The sequence below is a fragment of the Apodemus sylvaticus genome, chromosome 7 (assembly GCF_947179515.1).
Source record: "Apodemus sylvaticus chromosome 7, mApoSyl1.1, whole genome shotgun sequence".
Lineage (NCBI taxonomy): Eukaryota > Metazoa > Chordata > Mammalia > Rodentia > Muridae > Apodemus > Apodemus sylvaticus.
Window position 1 is genome coordinate 9,570 of NC_067478.1, and position 9,227 is coordinate 18,796.

The 9,227-nt window shown below is 43.2% G+C and overlaps 1 pseudogene; it reads right to left on the reverse strand.

The window, feature by feature from the left end:
• Positions 1 to 7,043: 7,043 nt before the first annotated feature.
• On the reverse strand, positions 7,044 to 8,669 carry LOC127689564 (glutamine synthetase-like; annotated as a pseudogene).
• Positions 8,670 to 9,227: the final 558 nt, after the last annotated feature.

The following is a 9,227-nucleotide window of genomic DNA, read 5'->3' on the forward strand; positions in this document are numbered from 1 at the left end:
AAGAGGGAAGGCGGGAGGGAGGGAGGGAGGGCGGGCCATCTTTCCATACTGGGCTGATTCAAGCCTTGTGAAGTCCAAATGGGCTGGTAAGTATGTTGTCACCGTGTCTTATCGAAAAGACTGTAGTTCTGGCCTCCCATTTGATTTCCAAAGGGCAGTCTGGGTACCCTGCATGAATAGAAAGGGAAATCATGTCAAGTCACACGCAAGCAAGCAAAACCAAAACCAAAAATAATGTCTGTTAAGTTGAGCAGAGCAGAGCAGAGCAGATTCATTCCTCAAAGGCTGATAGTCTGCCAGCTTGGCCTATGGAGTGAAAACAAGTAGGAGAAGGAAGAAAATTATCCTTCTGTTACAGCGTTTCTAAATTTTAAGGAACATTACAGGCCTTGGTGGTCAAACCCTCTGGTTCGCTAGCATCTTCTTCGCATCTGTCAGACAATATGCAATGCCTACCTCCCCGCTCCCCTATACTGTGATGTGGTGTGTGTGTGTGTGTGTGTGTGTGTGTGTGTTCCACACACAACCATCACTGGAGGATTAAGTAAAGACAGACAAGACAGCTAGGGCTACAAAATAAAGATAACAGATGCATAGATAAACAGACTGCAGAGCAGAGCTCACTTCCATCGGGAAGAAAAAAAAAAAAACAAAAAAGGAAGCCAGGAGGGACTGGTCAGCCTCATTTTGAGAGAGAGATGAAACAATACAAACATAGCCAAATACTTTATTTTTTTTTATCGGACCAATAAAAACCAGTAATTAAAAAATTCTGGCAATCTCAAGATGGTTGGTGTGGTAGTGGCAGGCAGGCAGTGCTACACAGAGAGATGCTGTCTGGAAGAAAAACAAAAGGAGAGGAAGAGAAGAGAAGAGAAGAGAAGAGAAGAGAAGAGAAGAGAAGAGAAGAGAAGAGAAGAGAAAACTGGTCGATTATATATATATATATATATATAAAATACATATAAAATATGGGCTGGTGAGATGGCTCAGTGGTTAAGAGCACTGACTGCTCTTCCAGAGGTCCTGAGTTCAAATCCCAGCAACCACATGGTGGCTCACAACCATCTGCAACAAGATCCGACACCCTCTTCTGGTGTGTCTAAACAGCTACATTGTACTTACATATAATAATAAATAAATCTTTAATATATATAGATAATATAAAAATATCAAAAATATAAAAATTATATAATATATATGAGAACGCGCTCTACTGGCGAACACTTGTTAATGGTGGCATTCATCCAGCCTTTCCTAAAAGGGACAACTAGTTGACCATCTACACAACAAGCGCGCCATCTACTGGCAAAGAGATGGGATTACTGGTCGACCACATTAAAATATAAAATATTTTTTTTAAAAAATGGAGAGGAGAGGAGAGGAGAGGAGAGGAGAGGAGAGGAGAGGAGACGAGAGGAGAGGAGAGGAGAGGAGAGGAGAGGAGAAAAACGTCCTTAGTTACATTTAAGTAACACCATATGATCAACTTGTTTAATTATTTTGATTTTTTCTTTTTAATGAAAGGGTCAACCGCCCTTTAAGGGACACAGCCCTGCCATACATAGGTTAAGAAAAAAAGATGTAATATACAGAGACATATTTTTAAAAATACCACAAACTGGCATACATTTTAATAATCTGTTAAACAGGACATCTGGTCGACCTCATGTAGAATTTTTAAAATTCCTTGTATAGGTGTAATATATAAGTGTATATAAGTGTATATATGCAATATATGGTATATATGTACATAAAATCATTTATTGGGGGGGGGAAGTCAAGAGAAGACATCTGGGGACCAGAACTGCAGCTAAACCAGTGTAGAATGGTGAGAAGGCACTGAAAAGCCACCAGAAAGAAGCCACAGCCACCTGTTTTTCTCCTGCTTTTTGTCTATTACTTTTAAGTGTCAGATGAATCGAACCTTTTAAATTTTTTGTTATTTTTTTATTAAAATGCATAATAAAAGATAAATATAATCAGTCATCCTGGAACTCCTCTTGTATGCCAGGCAGACTTAGTTACTTGGTTAGTTAGCTAGACAGTCAAAATAGGTTAAAATTTATATAAACATAAATATCAGTCACTAAGAATGATAATGTAATTCACACTGTCTGAAGCAAAAAGAAGGAGAGGAACCCCATTTTTAACATTTGATTTGTAATAATTTCGTTAGGACTGTACATCATCATCCCCATTTGAGATAGAATATCTCACCCTCAAAGGTTAACAGGGAGTCCAGGTACCAAAAAGGACATAACCGTCCCTGTATTCTCCTCCTTGTCTCTCCAAGTTAGAAGCCTTGAGCTTTGTAATGTGTCTTGCGACTGTCCTATTCCCCTTAAATGTGTGGTCGTGGCCTCAAGAGGCCAAGCTGAAGGCCAGTGCCTGGAGGAAAGCACTGTTGCATCAGCCCCAGTATCTGAAAGGCCCTGAAACTGTTTATCATCCAGCCATAGCATCATCATGGGCCTCTCATCAGATAGCTTCTGAATCCAGTAGATATCAGAAGAACCAGGGGAGGAAGAGCCCTGCCCTTTTCTCTTATGGGGGAAGTGTCCCATCAAGGGGAGGGGTAGGGCTTGCGCAATGCATTGTCCAGCCCTGAGTGTTAATGGACCCTTCGTGGAGGTGGCAAGAAACTTGATCTCTCCTGAATAGTCAGCATCTATTATAGAAGGGAGTATGATGAGGCCTTGAAGGGAGCTTGAAGCTCGTCCAATGATCAGAAAAAAACATTCCAGAAGGTGGGGGCCCAAACTTTCCAGATTCTATAATAACAGTCCCTTCCTCGGGGGTTATAACCCAGGTAGTGGATGAGCAGAGGTCCAGTCCTGAACTTCCTGCTGTTGCCCTAGATAGAGTATCATCATTGGTGTCTGCTCTAGTATTTGGGGGCATGCTGTGGCCTGAAAGTAAGGGCCCTGATGTGGGGCCCTCGGCCTGTTTCCCGAGACCGCAGTAAGGGCTTGTCTATGGACATCGGTCCTAGAATGACACTCGTTAGCCCAGTGCCTGCCTCTCTTACATCGGGGACAGACTCCCGGTGGGGCAGGTCTTATAGCCCCTTGGCTGAGGGCAGGATAGAGTGCCTGCCTGGGAGAGCCACATTCTCTTGCAAAATGACCGGGCTGTCCGCACCGAAAACACGTCTTGCTCTTGGGGAGGCTAGAATCTCCTATCTTATGAAAGGCGGCTCCGATAACCATGTTGATGGATTTGGATATTTGATGTGAAAAGGGGTCTACATCACTACAGAGTTTAATCATTCCTGAGATATCAAGGTCCTTGGTTTTGCCTCGTAGCACAGCTCTGCACACCGGGTTGGCGTTCTCAAGGGCCAGCTGCCTAACTAGGAGCCCTTCACTTTCATTTTGACCTAAGATCCTTTCTGCCGCTTCTTGCAATCTCCCCACAAATTGAGCATAAGGCTCCTGGGCTCCCTGAATTAATTTAGTTAGAGGGGTAGTAACTGTCCCTGAGGCGGGGACTGCTCTCCTAGCAGACAAGGCGGCTTTCGCTGTCTGTGCAAGGATGCCAGGCGACAGCCCTCGCTGTTTTTCCTCGGAGGTGAATGCACCCCCTTCCACATAGCTTATCTGCTGTCCAGGAGGCAGTTTTACTCAAGGGATTTTTTCTATTTCCGGCGGCAAGGTTTTCTGCTCTGTCAATGAATTCTGATTTCCAAGTTAAGTATTGTCCTCTGCTAAGGATGGATTGCACCACTTTAATCATTCACCAGGTGTTAAATATCCGGACCCCACGAGCCCTTCTAGTATGGACAGAGTAAAGGGTGCATTCATGCCGTAGTTTTTTTACAGCTGAATGCAATTCCTTAATACTCTTGAATTTGAGTTTTTTGTACACGGGGTGCAAGGTCCCATAGTCCCCTTGGTCAGATTCTTCTTCCTCAGAATCCTCAGCAATCTCATCATAGTCCTGCTCTTCCTCAATTTCTTGGTCCTCATCACTGTCTCTTCCTTGAATAGTGCTATCTGGCTCGGGTTCATTTCTGGTTTGTCTGGCACGCGCCCTGGTCATGACTGGGAAGGTCAGTTTAAACTGATGTTTCTTTAAGAGGCCGGATGGCAGCTTATTTGGGGGCTCCTGTCCTTTTCTCATAAGTTTCTTGTAGGTTCTGAATTTCTAGAGAAAGGTCTCCTAATTCTTGCTGCAAATGTAAGACCTGGTTGAGCCCAGTAATTTGCGCCTGGAGCGCGGCCTTTGTTTGGGTTAGCCTGTCAACCACCGAGGCCAGCAAAGACACGGGGAGCTGACGGCATCGGAGGTAGGTAAGGTGGGGGCTGAGTGAATCCGGGTCTTTGTGTGAAAAAGACTCGAGGTTCTCGGGGTCCATCACCGTACCTCTCCTCTATGTATCTGGCAGCCTCCTTCTCTAAATCAGCCTCGAGGGCTGGGTCTAATTTTGAGTCAGAGGAGTGGCTCGAGCCAGTTTTATCTTGGTTTTTTGAAATCTCCTTAAGAGAAGGGCATATACTTCTAGGAATTTTGGGCTCCTCTAGGGATAGTGTAATTTTGGGGGGAGGGCCCTCCATGTCCCTGGGTATCTCTACAATTACAGAGGGACATGGAGAGCGCGGCTCACCAATGCCATGTTTGCTATTGCGTGATGGCGGACTCGAGGCTTGCAGAAAATCACCAGCAACGTCTAGCAGACGGGCACTCTCCCCTCCATACTCAGCATCTCTTATTATGTCCCGTATAAGGCCCCAGTAACTAAAGAATGCATCAGACACTGGTTCACCAGTTTTTAAAATCTTATTAATCTCTACCAACCTTATTCCAGCTAAGTGGGTGAATGTCGGGCACACTTAAAATCAGCCAAGCACATTTATCACTGACAAAACAAAAAAACTTAATTAAATCTTTTTTCTTGACTCTTATTCCTCTCTCCCTGAGTAACTGCTTGATTCCTCTTATGAAACTAGCCTCTTTTGTTAATTTTTGCCCATGACGATCAGACGACAATGTTTGGCTGCTTACCTGCCCCTCCAGCGACACACGAGTAGAGAGGAGTAGACTGTAAAAGGACAGAAGGTAAAAAGCAAGTAAAAGGTTCTACCAACTAATACATTCAGGTTATCTGTTATTCTTCCCTTAGGTGTCCCACTATATTCTGCTTTCCATATTTTGTAATAGATATACTTAGAGCTTTTTTTTTTTTTTAAATAAAGAAGCTATGCCTTTTTTTCTCCTAATTTGAAGCTCCTGGAAGTTTCTCATTGAATTTGATGTTTTGTTATTTCTCTGATAAAAGCAGCTCACTTTGGACTTTAGTTTTGTTTATATATGACTCATTATTTGTTTGCAGTCTGAAATATTATGACATAGTTTCTTCAAACATTGCTTTTACTCATTACTTGATATATTCTCTTATGTCGAATCTTCTCTTTATTTTATATGTTTTGTTATCCATTTCATATTTCTACAGATTTATACTCCTCTTTAATTGCACTTGTGTGTGGAACATGTGTGACTCTCTCCCTCCCTCCCTATCTCTCTCTCCGTGTGTGTGTGTGTGTGTGTGTGTGTGTGTGTGTGTGTGTGTGTGTGAGTGTGTGTGTAAACCTCAGAAGTGCATGTTGAGACCAGAAGACAAGTCGAGGAAGTTAGTTCTCTCCACCATATGTGTCCCAGAAATTGAACTTGGGTCATTAGACTTGGTGGCAAGTGGCTTTAGCTGAGCCACCTTGCTGTCCTTGATTAAGCACTTTAACCCTTGTTTTCTCCATTTAATATAATGTCAGCTATAGGCTTGCCATAGTATTATGGTGAGATATGTTTCTTTTTCTTTTTTTGGGGGGGTTGGAGGTGGGGTGTGTTTATTATAAAAGGAAGAAAACAAAACAATACTCTATCAGCTTTTTCAGAAGGAAAGGAATAGTCTGCTGGGGGAAGGACATTAGGAGACAAGTGTTCTAACTCTAGGCCTGTCCTTAGTTCCCCTAAGAGCCAAGTGGAAGGAGACATTGAAACAAACAGGCAAGTCTGTAAAGTGAGAAACCCTACTAATTTGATTAAAATCTAAACTTGTTTTGATTTAAAAAAAATTAATATATCAAAAGGCCTGCTTTAGTGACATGCTAGTCTAACCAAAAAAACAAAAACAAAAACAAAAACAAAACAAAACAAAACAAACCCAGTAACACCCAGCCACCTGTCAGGAACAATGTTCAAGTTGACCAGCCAACTCATACTTCTAACTCATGTGTGGATTAAGTCTATGCATCCCCTAAACCTAAGCCCAGGGACAGGCAGTGGCAAGCAGTGGCACCCCATCAGCTACCTGCCCAACATCTGCTCCTGCAGAGTGGGCAGGGAAACCTTAAGCAGTAGTGAAGCTGAGCCCCCCAAGATAACCAACTTTCCCACTACTGCACCCCCACTTCTACCTCAAAAGAGCCTCACTTCTAAACCAAGCTCCTCCCTCAAACTTGGCACCCAGTGAATAGGATGGTTCTCCCAATTAGAAAGACATATATCCACACATCCATATATATAATTTTTTTAACATTTAAATATAAAAATACTACTCTGCTTTGTGTTATAAATGGAGGACCAAGAAATGCCAACTTTTTTCTTCCTTTACAGTAGGCCATCTATAGGATGACACATTGAGCTATGTTCACGGAGGGGATGAGCTCCCCTCCCTCAAGCTAAGGAAGCATGGCACAAGAGACCAACCTTCAACTCCTCACCTGACTTCCATCTGGAACAGAAAGCTGGTTTCCCCTTTAGAAATAACAGCTCTCTAACAACAGGGGAAATGTCAGTCTAAGCTGTTGGGCCTGCCCTTTCAACTATCCTGAAGAAAAAAAAGTCCTCCTTCACCACAAGTGCACCCGCTTTGTGACAGCTATGTCTACTGGACATGCATTCCGAATGAGATGAGGCAGGGGGCTACCCTTCCCCTTCCCGCTCCTGCTCCCCACTAGACAAGCTAGATAGGAAAGAAAGCGTTGGCTGTGCAGACATTAAGAACCCTACCCCTTTATTCTGACCAATAAAAAGAAGATTAACTGGGCACGAGGAATAAAAAGACCTTGGTATTCCATCCTTTGAGTTACAGTGGGGACAACTGGGAGAGGGAAGAGTTGGGAGTGGGATGGTCTAGGAAGGGCTTAAGATCACTGGAAGTCTAGTCCACTTAGTTCTTGTATTGGAAGGACTCGCCACCAGTTTTGTTGAGGAGACACGTGCAGACGATGGCTTCTGTGACTGCATAGGGGTCACAATTGGCAGAAGGCCGATGGTCTTCAAAGTAACCCTTTTTCTCCTGGCTGACAGTCCGGGGAATGCGGATGCTGGCGCTGCGGTTGGCAACACCAGCAGAAAAGTCGTTGATGTTAGAGGTTTTGTGGAATCCAGTCAGTCGCCTGGTATTGTCCAGGCCCCCCTTGGGACTGTAAGCATGGATGTGATATTGGTGCCTTTTGCTCAGTTTGCCGATGGCCTCCTCGGTGCACTTCAGACCACTATCCTCCCGCATGGCCTTGGTGCTAAAGTTGGTGTGGCAGCCTGCGCCATTCTAGTTCCCTGGAATGGGCTTGGGCTCAAAGGTTGCTATCACCCCAAAGTCTTTGCATATACAATGCAAGATAAAACGGGCTATCCAAAGGTGATCTGCCATCCATGCAGATCCCCTCACAGGGTCTTATTTGGAATTCCCACTGGGCAGGCATAACCTTGGCATTTGTCCCTGTGATCTTGACTCCGGCATACAAGCAGGCCCAGCGGTGGGCCTCCACAATATCCCTGCCATAGGCTTTGTCTGCTCCCACACCGCAGTAACACGGACCTTAGGGTCCAGGGAAGCCATTGGAAGACCAACCAAATGGGTGGCCGTCTGGTCCCATGAGAGTATATTCCTGTTCCATTCCAAACCAGGGAGGCTGGTTGCCCACCATGTCCATTATCCATCTACAGGTGTGCCTCAAGTTGGTCTCTGCAGGATTCCAGTTATACTTGAAAACTTCACAGAGCACCAACTTTGCGGAAGGGGTCTCGAAACATGGCGACAGGATGGAGATACATGTCGCTGTTGGAACCTTCAGACTGAAAGGTGCTAGAGCCATCAAAGTTCCACTCAGGTAACTCTTCCATACACTTGGGCTCGCAGTCCAGAGTACAGTTCTTGCACTGTAGTCCTTCTCCAGTCCCATCCACCCAGATATACATGTCTTGGATTTTCCCACCCTGGGGTAGGGACATGTACATTTGCTTGATGCCTTTGTTCAAGTGGGAGCTTGCTGAGGTGGCCATGGTAGAAGGTGTTCAGATGGGTGGCTGATGGATGATGGAATGGTGAACAGGCCACGAGAGCGATGCCGAAGAGTGGAGAGGAGATGGGTGTGCTGCTCAGACACTCTGCTCTATTCCCATTCTCGGCTCTGCCGAGATATGTTTCGTATATTCTGAGTTTCTTTGGGATGTTTGACATGATTGATGTTGGTTTTGTCAAAAGCTTTCCATGTCTATCAAGATGTCATATGATTTCTAGTCTATCAAAAACAAGAGATCATTTGTGAAATTTATAAAATGTATTGATATATTGAGCCAGCACCACTTCTCTGGAATAAACCAGCTGGATCATTGTGAGTGATTTTTTTGAATTATTGAAATTATTGAATCAAGTTTGCAAGTATTTTTAAATAAAATTTGCATATATATTTATATTGGAGATTGGTCAGTAATTTTTTATTTTGTTTTTTATCTAGTTTTGGTATCAGGCTGACACTAGCTTCATAAAGAGTTTGGTAATGTACCCTTCCTTTGCTATTTAATGGAATAGTTTGGGAAGCATTGGTGTTAGTATTTAATTGAAGGTCTGATAATTTTTTGATGGTAGATATTTGATTATTGCTTCACTTTTATTGCTATCTATAAAGCTGCTCTTTTTAAAAATATATCTTCATGATTTACTTTTGGTAGGTCATATATATCTAGAAATCTATGTATTTTATTTTAGAGTATTACAGTTCATAAGAATATATGATTTTTAAGGTAAGACCTAACACTTTTTCTGAATTTCACTAATGTGTGGAAACAGCTTTCTTTACCTTCCAGCTTATTTATTTTGAGACTTTTCACCTTATTTTTTGTATTTGTCTTGGGCATTTTATATGTGAATACTATATTTATATAATCCTCATCCCTCCCTTTCCCCAACCAACCTCTTCCCAGTTTCTATCTCAAATTCATGC